The sequence below is a fragment of the Schistocerca serialis genome, chromosome 4, assembly GCF_023864345.2.
Source record: "Schistocerca serialis cubense isolate TAMUIC-IGC-003099 chromosome 4, iqSchSeri2.2, whole genome shotgun sequence".
In the NCBI taxonomy this organism is placed as follows: domain Eukaryota; kingdom Metazoa; phylum Arthropoda; class Insecta; order Orthoptera; family Acrididae; genus Schistocerca; species Schistocerca serialis.
The window spans coordinates 475482905-475499056 of NC_064641.1; the positions used below are offsets into that span (position 1 = coordinate 475482905).

General features: G+C 37.9%; 1 protein-coding gene across 1 annotated transcript in view; it reads left to right on the forward strand.

Annotated features, from left to right (window-relative positions):
• LOC126475150 (GTP-binding protein Di-Ras1) overlaps positions 1-16152 on the forward strand; it is a 1323975-nt gene that overhangs the window by 845353 nt on the left and 462470 nt on the right. The window contains exon 4 of the mRNA XM_050102765.1: positions 902-948. The gene's annotated coding sequence lies outside the window, so the exon portion shown is untranslated. The remainder of the gene's footprint in view (positions 1-901; positions 949-16152) is intronic.

The window sequence follows — 16152 nt, forward strand, 5'->3', positions numbered from 1 at the left end:
ACTGAAGGTAATTGATCATCATTCTTATGGTGCAACGTTTACATCCAATTTTATCTAATTTAGCTCTTACCCCTTTTCTGATAAAATTGTTACGATGTCTATATATCTCAGTAACCTTTCTATATATGCGTGCGTGATAATGTGATGATGTCGAGATGGGCTCGTCTCACTAAATTTTACTTCATGATCACCCTCTTGGCAAACATGTTCCGCTACGGCCGATTTATGCGTAAGTCCCAGGGGACAATTGCTCTTGTGTTCAACTAGACGGCGCTCCCTCAACTTCTGGTTGCAGTTCGCCGTTTTACTTCTGAAGATGTCTCGTGCAGTCGGAGATGAAAAGATAGGGGAAGTTCTATGCGTCGACCACGGCCTATAAGCCCGAATGTTTTACGTGAAATCAGTACCGGCCGTGAAAGCTTACACTATATGACGTTACACCATTGTTTGTAGACACGTTGAACAATTCACCGCGAAACACCAACGAACCCAGCATGACACACTGCACAGCCACGAGCATGGTCATACACATTGCTCCTTTCTGACGATCTGTCATATCTTTACATCTATCCATGTTTACTCACAATGTCCACTTGAAACATAAATGTCTCACTGTTCACTACTTCCTTACGCACACGTAGAGGCAGTGCGCGCACGGTTAAGCATGTGACTCGATCATTGCGACATCTGTAAAGACTTAACGACTCATCTGTGCGTGCGCACTGAGTTGACAAATTTCTTGTCGGATGAGCTTACTGATGTGCGTGTTGATGTAGAAGGTTTAACTCTTTTAGTGTTCTATTTTAAATCGTTCATCTATTCTACTTTTCAGCTTACCGTCCCTTCGAAGCCGACGCCATTGTAGGCAGCTGCGTCTGACTGCTCTGTCTTTCTGTCGCAGGTGGTGGCGGTAGGGGGGCCTGGCTGTGTAGACACTATCTGTCAAAGGTAAGGGTTCCTCTCGATTTTACATTGGTTCCTATATGTGCATGGCATGCGCGTAAAATGTTTGTCGCTAATATTGAGCAACTGATGTGTTTTCACAGAATACAGCTGTGCACAGGGCTCTGTACACTACATGGTTCCACGAAGACGAGAACATCTTTAACAGTTCAAGATGATAATTTGTTGAAATAAATGATATACAAAGAAACTGAAAATAACGATGATTTAGAATACAAGAGACTTTTGCAAAGTTCTGGGGTAAACAGTAAATGACACATCATCCCTCATCCCCACACCCCGTTATAAACGCGTCTATCACTGTATATGTCTCTTCTATAGACATATATACTATTCTACTAGTTGCAGATAGTACAACATATCTTTATTCACGATTGAGAATTCCGCTATTGTGCAACTATTAATTAACAGCTGTAATAACACAAATTTCTTAGACACCAGTTCAACGTTAAGAATATATTCTGTTCACAAAATGTTTATACAAACAAAATATTTTTATAAGCACTGTAATTCTTCCTACCTTACTGTTTAGTGCGTCGGCACATGTTATTCCTTTCAGGAGAAAGCTGTCCACGTGTCTGCCCTGTCTACATATTCCATGTGCAAAATAAGACAGGAGGTTTCGTCACTTCTACGGGGCAACCCAGGAGGAATGGTTAGTATTTAGGGCTTATGGTAGGAACGATTATTCGAAGCAAAAACGTCTAGTAAAAATAGCTTCTAAAATGGATACGTTCAGACTTATGAGCACTTCTTCATCTTCGATACTAGTAAACAAATCTCTTCTCTTGCAAGCTCTTTCTTTTCCATATTTTGGGAGAACGTAGTATCGATCAAAACAAGAGAAAAAAGTCCAGTAAACATGGTCTCCAAAATACATAACTTAAGAGCTATGACAACCTGTTCAGTAGGAGGGACGTGCTTATAGCTCTCCGGGTATACATTTTGGAGCCTTCATTCACTGGCTAGGTCGCATAAAAAGGCATAGAGCAGGTGAAGAATGACTTTATTGATCACAAAGTATGCATTACGCGTTTCGGAATTACTTTCGTCTTCAGACTAGTAATTTGTCATCTCATGTTAAGTACACAACTGGTAACGCCTTTGTCCTTGTACTATCGTGAATTCCTTAACGTATTACAAACACATGACTTGCTCTACTAACTACTATCGAATTCATGTCACGTCCGTACATAATTCCCACTGCGTATCCACCAAGTGTAACATCTGACAACTGAAGTTTTACCAATGTGTCGGGTGAAGATCCTATTTGTGGTGTCAGAGATACATTTTTCCGTAATTTCTATGCTTTACGTTATGTAAAATTGTCTATAAACTGTCGTATTTATAGTTGTTATGAAACAGGCGAAATACCCCCAGACTTCAAGAAGAATATAATAATTCCAATCCCAAAGAAAGCAGGTGTTGACAGATGTGAAAATTACCGAACTATCAGCTTAATAAGTCACAGCTGCAAAATAATAACACGAATTCTTTACAGACGAATGGAAAAACTAGTAGAAGCCAACCTCGGGGAAGATCAGTTTGGATTCCGTAAAAACACTGGAACACGTGAGGCAATACTGACCTTACGACTTATCTTAGAAGAAAGATTAAGGAAAGGCAAACCTACGTTTCTAGCATTTGTAGACTTAGAGAAAGCTTTTGACAATGTTGACTGGAATACTCTCTTCCAAATTCTAAAGGTGGCAGGGGTAAAATACAGGGAGCGAAAGGCTATTTACAATTTGTACAGAAACCAGATGGCAGTTATAAGAGTCGAGGGACATGAAAGGGAAGCAGTGGTTGGGAAGGGAGTAAGACAGGGTTGTAGCCTCTCCCCGATGTTGTTCAATCTGTATATTGAGCAAGCAGTAAAGGAAACAAAAGAAAAATTCGGAGTAGGTATTAAAATTCATGGAGAAGAAATAAAAACTTTGAGGTTCGCCGATGACATTGTAATTCTGTCAGAGACAGCAAAGGACTTGGAAGAGCAGTTGAATGGAATAGACAGTGTCTTGAAAGGAGGATATAAGATGAACATCAACAAAAGCAAAACAAGGATAATGGAATGTAGTCTAATTAAGTCGGGTGATGCCGAGGGAATTACATTAGGAAATGAGGCACTTAAAGTAGTAAAGGAGTTTTGCTATTTGGGGAGCAAAATAACTGATGATGGTCGAAGTAGAGAGGGTATAAAATGTAGGCTGGCAATGGCAAGGAAAGCGTTTCTGAAGAAGAGAAATTTGTTAACATCCAGTATTGATTTAAGTGTCAGGAAGTCATTTCTGAAAGTATTCGTATGGAGTGTAGCCATGTATGGAAGTGAAACATGGACGATAAATAGTTTGGACAAGAAGAGAATAGAAGCTTTCGAAATGTGGTGCTACAGAAGAATGCTGAAGATTAGATGGGTAGATCACATAACTAATGAGGTAGTATTGAATAGGATTGGGGAGAAGAGAAGTTTGTGGCACAACTTGACCAGAAGAAGGGATCGGTTGGTGGGACATGTTCTGAGGCATCAAGGGATCACCAATTTAGTAATGGAGGGCAGCGTGGAGGGTAAAAATCGTAGAGGGAGACCAAGAGATGAATACACTAAGCAGATTCAGAAGGATGTAGGTTGCAGTAGGTACTGGGAGATGAAAAATCTTGCACAGGATAGAGTAGCATGGAGAGCTGCATCAAACCAGTCTCAGGACTGAAGACCACAACAACAACAACAACGAAGGAGAAGAATTTTATTGATTATAAGACATATATTTTAAGAAACTAATAGCACTAATGACGTATGCCAACACAGCCGTTCGTACACAGAGCGTCGCAGGAGGAATGGTCAATATTCAGGGATATGGCAGGAAGGCTCAGTTGACGCAAAAACCTTCATATGGACATAGTTTCTGCTCCAAATGCTCCCGAGATGGACTAGTGATCATTTTAGAAGAGCGAATGACGTGACGGATTTACTTGAATTTGTTGGAACATTCATTTGTTGAGCAACTTGAGGACGTTCCTTTGCTTACGCTAACTGCAATGTGCTTCCATTATGACAGAGTCCCTTTTTACCAAGCGTGTGAGGGGACATCTCACCTGCACGTACCCTAATAGCTGGATTTGGTAGAAATAACTGACCATCATGATCACCCGGCATTACGCCTTAAATTTTTGTACATATGGTGTTGGATGAAGTCTTAGGCGTACAACGAAAGATGAATACCGGAGATGAGCTGATTGGTCGCATCACGGACGCCGCTGCCCTCATTAGGGAACGTGCAGACGCACTCAGAGAGGCAAAACATCATGTCCTCCCAAGAGTGCACAAATGCATTGAAATTGACGGTGGGATATTCGAGCATTTACTGTGGACTGTACAACAGTGTAATGTGACGCGTAGGATATGTATATGTTAAAAATACAAATTTTTCTATTGTTACTCTGTAAAACTCATGATGTAATGTTTAGTAACTGTTGTGTATGTGTATTTGTGTACACATGACAATGTACCGAATAATACAGTCTGTGAATAACAATTTACATTAAAACTGTTCTATCTCGGAAACCGTTCGGAATAGGGCATACGAGGTGTGATTAAAAAGTAACGGGAGTTACTTAATTTCGCAGGATTTATAACACGATTTTCAATTTCTTTTATCTTGTTGGTACATATGTTTCTGATTTATGGCCGGCCGCGGTGGTCTCGCGGTTCTAGGCGCGCAGTCCGGAACCGTGCGACTGCTACGGTCGCAGGTTCGAATCCTGCCTCGGGCATGGATGTGTGTGATGTCCTTCGGTTAGTTAGGTTTAAGCAGTTCTAAGTTCTAGGGGACTGATGACCACAGCAGTTGAGTCCCATAGTGCTAAGAGCCATTTGAACCATTTTCTGATTTATGTTTACATTTTCAGCTGCTTTGAATATTTAGTTTCTTGTTGACAGTCGAAAAGATTATACGTATTTTCGTGTGCTCGGCGAATTTTTACTTTCGAAAGAGGTAGGTCAAAGAATTTGCATTAAATTTTCCTTGAAAAATGAAACAAAGTGTGAAACTTCCCCTTTGAACAATTTATACACGACTGTGCTTAAACTGACACACAATATTTTGTTAGCGCAACGCAATCTGACTTTCAAAATTCCCTACAAAAGAATGGCCCTGACTAACATTAAACTATACCTTTCACAAATCACTTACCTCACAAAAATCTTCGCTGCTCAAGCTACTGCAATACAGCGAGCGCCACTACTGCCAGCTAAATAAAAGATTCAAACTACTGAAGGCACTAACTACTGATAGGGATAGTTAGCAAATGAAAGATATTAATAGAGAACAAACAATGTATTTACCTTGATATCATCATATATAAATATAGCAGTTCATGACAAATTTCAAAACTCCGCCATCTCTCTCTCCACATCCACCACTGCTGGCGGCTCACCTCCAACTGCGCAACGCTACGCGCTGTTCACAGCCAGCTGCTGCTGCCCAACACTACAATGGCAGACAACAATGCAAACTAGCCACAGACTGCACACAGCACAGCCAGTGATTTTTCATACAGAGCTGGCGTTACCAATAAAAAAACCTAAACAGCCTACTTACATAAAGAAAACATAAACAGCCTACTTACATAGCCCCCATGCTCCCCACAAAAAATTTTTACAAATGATGTTGGGCACTGGCCAATACAGATTTGACAAAAATTTTTCACAATTACAGTAACAAAGATATAAAATGCACACACTTATTGATACAATGTTGGTCAAAAGCTAAAATTTTTCACAGTCCATAAAGACAGTTCTGATTGTTCATTACGGTAAAATAGTAGTGTTTTTCTCAAAGTCTGAGCAGTAGAAGAAAATGCACACGGAAGTAGTGGATTTCCATGCCGTCTTGAAGAAGTAGTGTTGCCCTTCCAACGGAAAGACAGTGCTGACTCTTGACATGCATACAGGTAATGGGCCACAACAGAGCAAACCCACAGCAGAGTCAGTCGTAGTTTGGAAGAATATTGGTAGGTAGGTCATCACAGAGCAGACCCACTGTAGTCCTGGTAGAGATTGTGGTATTGGTGGGCCACCAGAGGTGCAGACCCACTGTAGTCCTTGTAGTGATAATGGTAATGGTGAGTCAGCAAAGGTGTAGACCCACTGTAGTCCTTGTAGAAATGGCCAGCAGCCATCTGTTGCGACTGTGCAGGTGCACAATCACCATCGAAGAGTCTTGCAGAGAATATAGCAAGTCCATAAACCACCACTTGTGCACTCACAAAGTTTTTGGAATTGTCCTTAGAACCAGCAATGCTGTTATCCAGTCCCTTGCTGAATTATCAACACTCGTGCAAACACTAACAGTCCCTACTTCTCACATATTGTCCATATACTATGACCAACAGAAACGTGTGCAGTGAAATGTAACTAACAAGTTAATAATATCATGAACTGGTGACAATTACAATTTTATAACATAATAATACAATAACAAAGGTACAGAATACATTATTAAAAACATAACAATACAGATAACATCTGTAGTACAGGCTTTACAAAAGAATCGAACTAACATATACATCAGTGGAATTATGACATGAGTACATGTGCAGTCTGTGGCTAGTTTGCATTGTTGTCTGCCATTGTAGTGTTGGGCAGCGGCAGCTGGATGTGAACAGCGCGTAGCGTTGCGCAGTTGGAGGTGAGCCGCCAGCAGTGGTGGATGTGGGAAACTTCCCCTTTGAACTATTTATACACGACTGACCTTAAACTGACACACAATATTTTGTTAGCGCAACGCAATCTGACTTTCCAAATTCCCTACAAAAGAATGGCCCTGACTAACATTAAACTATACCTTTCACAAATCACTTACCTCACAAAAATCTTCGCTGCTCAAGCTACTGCAATACAGCGAGCGCCACTACTGCCAGCTAAATAAAAGATTCAAACTACTGAAGGCACTAACTACTGATAGGGATAGTTAGCAAATGAAAGATATTAATAGAGAACAAACAATGTATTTACCTTGATATCATCATATATAAATATAGCAGTTCATGACAAATTTCAAAACTCCGCCATCTCTCTCCCCACATCCACCACTGCTGGCGGCTCACCTCCAACTGCGCAACGCTACGCGCTGTTCACAGCCAGCTGCCTAACACTACAATGGCAGACAACAATGCAAACTAGCCACAGACTGCACACAGCACAGCCAGTGATTTTCATACAGAGGTGGCGTTACCAATAAAAAAACCTAAACAGCCTACTTACATAGAGAAAACATAAACAGCCTACTTACATAGAGAAAACATAAACAGCCTACTTACATAGAGAAAACATAAACAGCCTACTTACATAGCCCCCATGCTCCCCACAAAAAATTTTACAAATTTTTTCTTTGGGCAGTGGCCAATAATGATTTGATAAAATTTTTCATAATTACAATAACAAAGAAATCAAATGCACACACTTATTGATACAATGTTGGTCAAAAGCTAAAAATTTTCTCACAGTCCATAAAGACAGTCCTGATTGTTCATTACGGTAAAATAGTAGTGTTTTTCTCAAAGTCTGAGCAGTAGAAGAAAATGCACACGGAAGTAGTGGATTTCCATGCAGTCTTGAAGAAGTAGTGTTGTCCTTCCAACGGAAAGACAGTGCTGACTCTTGACATGCAGACAGGTAATGGGCCACAACAGAGCAAACCCACAGCAGAGTCAATCGAAGTTTTGAAGAGTATTGGTAGGTAGGTCATCACAGAGCAGACCCACTGTAGTCCTGGTAGAGATTGTGGTATTGGTGGGCCACCAGAGGTGTAGACCCACTGCAGTCCTTGTAGAAATAATGGTATTGGTGGGTCATCAAAGATGCAGACCCACTGTAGTCCTTGTAGAGATAATGGCGTTGGTGGGTCATCATAGATGCAGACCCACTGTAGTCCTTGTAGAGAAGGCCAGCAGCCATCTGTTGTGACTGTGCAGTTGCACAATCACCATCGAAGATTCTTGCGGAGAATATAGCAAGTCCATAACCACCACTTGTGCACTCACAAACTTTTCGGAACTGTCCTTAGAACCAGCAATGCTGTTATCCAGTCCCTTGCTGAATCATTAACACACGTGCAAACACTAACAGTCCCTACTTCTCACATATTGTCCATATACTATGACCAACAGAAACGTGTGCAGTGAAATGTAACTAACAAGTTAATAATATCATGAACTGGTGACAATTACAATTTAATAACATAAGAATACAATTACAAAGGTACAAAATACATCATTAAAAACATAACTATACAGATAACATTTGTAGTACAGGCTTTACAAAAGAATCGAACTAACATATACATCAGTGGAATTATGACATGAGTACATACATAAAAGATCACAATAACTTTTGAAACATCAACTTCACACATGAGCATTAAACAGAATAAATAATGTGTAAGCATATTTATAAGGTAAATAACATATTATTAATGCCAATTATATTTGAGGATAACAGTATTCCTCATCATAGTGAATGTAGCTTAATATTAAAAGAAGAAAAAATTCTATTAAACTGCACAGAGACAGGAAGAAAACAAATACACAAGGGTACACAAACATATAGTGGGATAACACCAATAGGAAAGGACAGGGTTCGTTTTCAGTGTAACATGTGGTACTGCAGTCCAACCCAAAACTTCATATATCTTTCCTCTTATTTCATCCTTTGTTTCCACCAAAAAAATTCTATCTAAGCATGCTTTCTGTATTTATATGTTCACACATTTCTCACCTCAACATTTATTTCCAAGAAAATCCTACCTAAACCTGTTTTCTGTACTTTTTTTTGTATAACTCCTCAATGCATTTCTTCCAATTCATCGAAACTCATTCTCTTAGAGGCTACCTACTCTTAAGCTAACTTAAATCTACTGAGCTCAGATGCTAAACTAAGGGACGAGGCAATGCAGCAGCACATAAAACAATTAACACAAACAGCAATGAGAAAAAAAATGGAAATTTGCAAAGCAAGCTACAGTAAATCTAAATTAACAAGCAATGCAACATTACAACTAATATGAGCCAATGCGCAGTAAACAAAAAAATTAAATCTGGCTTAGCAGAGTAACACAAATTAAAATTCAGTAACACGATGCCTGGCAAACAGCAGTAACTTATACCTAAACATGACATAGCTCAAGCAGAAAAAATAGTACACTAAAGATAACAATGCAGATAAGGGAAATGTATAATGACATCTTAATGTCTAAGTAATTAAAGTGGTGCACCACAAATTATTCTACAAAAGAAATTACCAAGTACTTGAAAAGAAAATTATAGATGCAGTTACTGGTATTAGTCCCTTCTTATTGTTCTCTCCATTCCAAGAGCTCCTTTTTCGAAGAATGTGGATCAGAAAATAATTATTTAATAAATCTGTTGACAGAAAGTGTTCACATTAGCAAACGCATTTAATTTTATTTTATGAAACTAATGCTGTAACACAGCTGGAAAACAGGTATCAAATGAAATAAGCAATTACGCAAACCAAAGCATAAAAATATCATTCAATAGTCATGTGACATTTCATAAGTTAGTAGAAATTCTCTCAACTCTCGTAGAAAGACGCTTGTCGTAATCAGGTGTGCAGATGTAAAAATATTTCTCGTCATTTCATTAGGCATTTCAGTAAATATCAGAAAGTACGATATGTTTCCAAGTAATCAGCGTGTCGGATTTGCGATGCTTTCTCTAAAGGAATGACAATGGCCAGGATAATGGCCTCCCCTTTTTTTTTCCTTCCTGTGCTCTGAAAGGCACGCGCTAATGGCTTTTTCTCCAGGCGTCTGACACAGCTGGGTGCCCACGACGCATTACGTGCAGGTGGTCACTTAACTTTCTTACGGAAATCTTTACCGCTACAGTGACAGTCTCATATAAAAATATTTCACAGGTCAAGAATTTGCGTTACAAATCTGTAGAAACAAAATGCTATTGATATAACAGTGTCCAAAAAAATTTTCGTCTGCATTGTAATACATTCACGAATATACACACACATTTCATAACTCTTAGAGTACGTTTCTTGGTTTCCAACATCCTTTTCATAAATCAGAGTCCCTAAACATTACTCATTATTCCTTACCTCATTATACATATACATATTCGTCGACACTTCTTCAATATTTCATCATGAGAAATACGTAGCATAATAAACATTCCTCAACAACATAATACACATTGTCGTTGTAATAATAACATCATAACACTTCAGTCAAATCTCAAAATCGTCGTAGCTTCCTCCAATAATTTCTAAGCCTAAAAAAAATTCTCTGCTCATGTCAAAAGTGTCATCTGCCTCAAACGTACTTTAAAATCATGCTCCCTTACCAAATATGTCATTCAAAGCTCTCATAGTATCACAATGGTTCCAAAAAATGTGAACAGTTTACAAAGTACAGACAAAATACAGTTTCATAAGTGTGAAGTTACCCAACTGTGTATTGCGTAAACATCTGTCACTGATGTAATAAAAAAGTTTATCTCTCAGTTACATGATCAGATAGCTGTGTAATTTGTGTGTTGGAGAAATATGGTACCGATGTGTAAAGTTGTATAAGCAAATACCATATTAGCTAGGGTTCCTTGTGGTTGCCACACACATGGTACACAAAGTAAGCGTGTACCCCCCTGAGGATTAATGTAATTATACCCTCAGGTGCTACAGATTATTGCAATGGAATGAAATGTATCATGGAAAAACTTTGTATCATTGTATTTCAAATATCTTTGAAAATAAATGTTTTTAGTACAAAATTGATCACTCAAATACGTGTCCTGTAGCGCTAAACATGCGTCTTGCTGTAAGATAATCTCTGTGGAAGTGTCGTAGTTATCGTCCCCCAAAGCTAAGTTCTGCAGAAGTCAATGTACTGACCTCATGATAAACAAAGTGAAATGCTTTGCGTATAGATATCATACTTATTACGCTTATTGCCGTGATGAAGAAAGTACTGTGCTGTAACGTATTGTTGTGCTACAGAAAAGGCTGTCTCCTTGTAGCTATACCATAAAAGTTACCACTAAAACATGTTTTACTTTCCAGAATAATACAGAAAAACTGTGCAGATATAAAACAGAAACACCGCAAAATCAACATTGTAAATTGTCACTCATTAGTAGCGTCGTGATAAAATCGTGTAGCTGTCACATAAACTAACTATTGTCTCATCTGGTATCTCACAGAAAGTACTTTAAATCCGGAATGTATTTTCAAGTAAACCAAAATGTTGCATTAAAATCTCATTAGCAGTACTGGTAAATGTTCTAATCGTGCAACTAACAAGCAAGAATGTACACACACAATTACACTGTGTCGTCTGTTCGCAATAACAATGCATTCGTAATTTCTGTTTAAATAATTTCTCTTGGTTCTTGGCTGGATATTTAACTTCAAACATTGTTGCATGGTAACAGTTTCTAAAGCATACTAGTAACGTGAAGTGAAACGTTTTATGGCAAAGACAAAGTTAAAAGGCAGATTATCTGTCAATAAATGGTTTTACATGAGAAATGTGGTGTAAACCTTTACTCTTCCTAGTACGCAGAGTTTCAACTTCAACGCAATTATCATGTGCTATACGTCGGATTCTGTAAGGTCCATTGTAAACTAGAAAGAATTTGTGACTCAAGTGTTTCTTCTTATGTGACAATGAATGAGCTTTAATGAGAACTTTCTGACCAATACATAATTTCTTTGCATTTGCTTTACCGTTTAGTTTTCTCCGTTTGTCTGCTGCAGATTTTATATTTTTAAGAGCCAAGTCAATTATGTCTTTGTGTTGAAGTTTACGTGTATTCGGGAAAGGTACAAGCTCTCTGATTCTGTTCGGAGGTTCCACATTCTTCAGTACAAGAGTAGGTGGTAAAGCAGTGGAATCATGAGGCATTTCATTCAGCACATTTTGAAATAAGTGTAAATATCTGTCCCAATGCTGATGCTTTCTGTGACAATAAAGTCTGCAAAGCTTATTGATTTCTTTCATAATCCGTTCAGACGGGTTACAATGTGGTGAGTACAATGAAATAAAAACAGGTTTGATTTTATGGTTGCGAAGCATGCGTGACCAAACAGCAGATCTGAATTGCGGTCCGTAATCTGAAATGACTTTGCTAACGTGTCCAACTTCACGTAAGAAATTTTTAACAAAGGCGTTGGATACAGACCGTCCAGTGGCTTTACGTAACGGTGTGAAAGAAACAAATTTTGAAGTAAGTTCAACAGAGACTAGAACGTACGAAAATCCATTAGATGTTCTGACAAGCGGTCCCAAGAGATCAACAGCAGCAAATTCTTTTAATTTAGAAGGAATGATAGGAAACAGCGGAGCACTATGGGAGATAGTAGATGGTTTCGCCTTTTGACAAAGTTTACAAATAGACAAGACTCTTCGAATTCTCTTTTCCATATTGTTAAAATAACAAGTCGTTCGAAGAATATGATAACATTTTCGTGGGCCAAAATGTGCGTAGCTGAAATGAATGTACCAAATGAGCTTATTAATAAAATCGTCTGGAATGCAAAGTACCCATAGCTTGTCATCAACAGTGCAGCGTTTGAAGAGTATGTTGTTTCTAACCAGGTAATAATGCCGAATCTGAGTGTGTGTCTTTTCATGCCATTTACTTTTGATGTCTCTCCAAATCGGATCTTTATCTTGTTCATGAGCAATGTCTTTTAAAGATGTGGTGATGAAGTTTTCAAAGGCGACTTTCTGAATGTAAAGAATACTGAAATTTTTCTCGAGGTTGCCTTCTTTGTTACTTTTCTCAAGCCCAGCCGGTGCGCGTGACAGTGCGTCCGCAACAATGTTCTCCTTGCCGGGAATGTAGACTATTGTGAAGCAGAATTCTTGCAGAAACAATGCCCAACGTTTTAACCTGTCATGATTTAATTTTGAAGACATAAGAAATTGTAATGCACGATGATCACTGTATACTTTTACGTGCTTACCAGAAAGAAAGAAACGGAATTTGTTAAATGCCCAAACGATAGCTAAAGCTTCTAATTCAGTAACGGAATAATTTTTTTCAGATTTTGTTAGCACTCGGCTAGCAAAAGCAATGGTTTTCTGAACGGTAGTGCCATTTTCTATGGCTTCTTGAAATAAATGGGCACCAAGACCGACTTTAGAGGAATCCGTGCTAAGGCAGAAATCTTGTGACAGATCTGGATGAGCTAGTATTGGCGCGTTAAGTAGCGATTCTTTCAAAGAATTGAATTCCAACTGTGCTTGTTCGTCCCAGTTCCAAATAGTATTTTTTCCAGTGAGAGAACAAAGTTTTGGTGTAACAAGAATTTGCATATTCAGAAAACGACGGTAAAAATTTACGAGACCTAGAAAACTGCGGACTTGTCTTTTTGTAGATGGAACTGGAATGGCTCTGATTGCTTCTAACTTTTCAGGATCCGGCTGAATGCCTTCAGAAGAAATAATATGTCCCAAAAACCTCACCTTTGACCTACCGAATTCAGACTTTTCCAAGTTAACTGTAATTCCAGATTCTGCAAAAATATGTAACACGCTGTTGAGGACGCGATTGTGTTTCCAGCAGCCATCTGTTGCGATTGTGCAGGTGCACATTCACCATCGAAGAGTCTTGCGGATAATATAGCAAGTCCATAACCACCACTTGTGCACTCACAAAGTTTTTGGAATTGTCCTTAGAACAAGCAATGCTGTTATCCAGTCCCTTGCTGAATTATCAACACACGTGCAAACACTAACAGTCCCTACTTCTCACATATTGTCCATATACTATGACCAACAGAAACGTGTGCAGTGAAATGTAACTAACAAGTTAATCATATCATGAACTGGTGACAATTACAATTTTATAACATAATAATACAATAACAAAGGTACAGAATACATTATTAAAAACATAACAATACAGATAACATCTGTAGTACAGGCTTTACAAAAGAATCGAACTAACATATACATCAGTGGAATTATGACATGAGTACATACATAAAAGATCACAATAACTTTTGAAACATCAACTTCACACATGAGCATTAAAACAAAACAGAATTAATAATATCTAACATCTTTACAAAGTAAATAACATATTATTAATGCCAATTATATTCGAGGATAACAGTATTCCTCATCATAGTGAATGTAGCTTAATATTAAAAGAAGAAAAAATTCTATGAAACTACACAGAGACAGGAAGAAAACAAATACTCAAGGGTACACAAACACATAGTGGGATAACACCAATAGGAAAGGACAGGGTTCGTTTTCAGTGTAACATTTGGTACTGCAGTCCAACCCAAAACTTCATATATCTTTCCTCTTATTTCATCCTTTGTTTCCACCAAAAAAATCCTATCCAAGCATGCTTTCTGTATTCTATTCATATTTCTTTCAATATAATTATTTCTCAGTGTACAATACTCATTTTGGCCCAAATCTTTTTCATATTGTCCATAGTCAGTTTCTTATATAGTCTACCCCCTCTTAAGCTAACTTAAATCTACCGAGCTCAGATGCTAAACTAAGGGACGAGGCAATGCAGCAGCACATAAAACAATTAATATAAACAGCAATTACCAAAAAATACAGATTGGCAAAGCTAGCAGCAGCAAATGTAATAACTTATATCAAAACATGACATAGCTCAAGCAGAAAAAATAGTACACTAAAGATAACAATGCAGATAAGGGAAATGTATAATCACATCTTAATATCTATGTAATTAAAGTGGTGCACCACAACAACTTATTGTAAAAAAAATATTACCATGTACTTGAAAAGAAAATTATGTGTTACTGTTACTAGTTCCTTCTTATTGTTCTTTCCTTTCCAAGTGCTCCTTTTTTAAAGAATGTGGATCATAAAATAATTATTTAATAGATCTGTTGACAGAAAGTGTTCACATTAGCAAATGCATCTAAGTTTATTTTATAAAACTAATGCTGTAACACAGCTGGAAAACAGATATCAAATGAAATAAGCAACTATGAAAAGCAAAGCATAAAAATATCATTCAGTAGTCATGTGACATTTCATAAGTTAGTAGCTCTCAACTCTCGTAGAAAGACACTTGTCATTATAATGGCCTCCCCTTTTTTTTTCTACCTGTGCCACTGAAGGCTAATGGCTTTTTTTTCGGGCGGCTGTTGCCCAGGTGGGTGCCCGCGACGCATTACGTGCAGGTGGTCACTTAACTTTCTTACGGAAATATTTACGACAGCAGTTTCCGCTACAGTGACAGTCTCACATAAAAACATTTCACAGGTCAAGATTTTGCGTTACAAATCTGTAGAAACAAAATGCTATTGATATAACAGTGTCCAAAAAATTTTCGTCTGCATTGTAATACATTCACGCATATACACACACATTTCATAACTCTTAAAGTACGATTCTTGGTTTCCAACAACCTTTTCCACAAATCAGAGTCCCTAAACACTACTCATTATTCCTTACCTTATTCGTCGACACTTCTTCAGTATTTCATCATAAGAAATACGTAGCATAATAAACATTCCTCAACAACATAATACACATCGTCGTCGTAATAATAACATCATAATACCTCAGTCAAATCTCAAAATCGTCGTAGCTTCCTCCAATAATTAAAAAAATTCTCTGCTCATGTCAAAAGTGTCATCTGCCACAAATGTACTTTAAAAATCATGAATCCATACAAAATACATCATTCAAAGCTCTCATAGTATCACAATGATTCCGAAAAAAATATGAAGAGTTCACACAGTACAGACAAAATACAATTTCGTAAGTGTGAAGTTATCCAACGGTGTAATTACGTAAACATGTGTCACTGACGTAGTAAAAAACATGTTTATCTCTCAGTTAAATGATCAGATCGCTGTGTAATCTATGTTTTAGAGAAATATGGTACCGATGTGTAAAGTTGTATAAGCAAATACCATATTAGCTAGGGTTCCTTGTGCTTGCCAAACACATGGTACACAAAGTAGGCATATACCCCCCTGAGGATTAATGTAATTATACCCTCAGGTGTTACAGATTACAGCAATGGAATGAAATGTATCATGGAAAACTTTATTTGTAATTCAAAAATCTTTAAAAATAAATGTTTTAAGTATAAAATTAATCACTCAAATGCGTGTCCTGTAGCGCTAAATGTGCGTCTTGCTGTAAGATAATT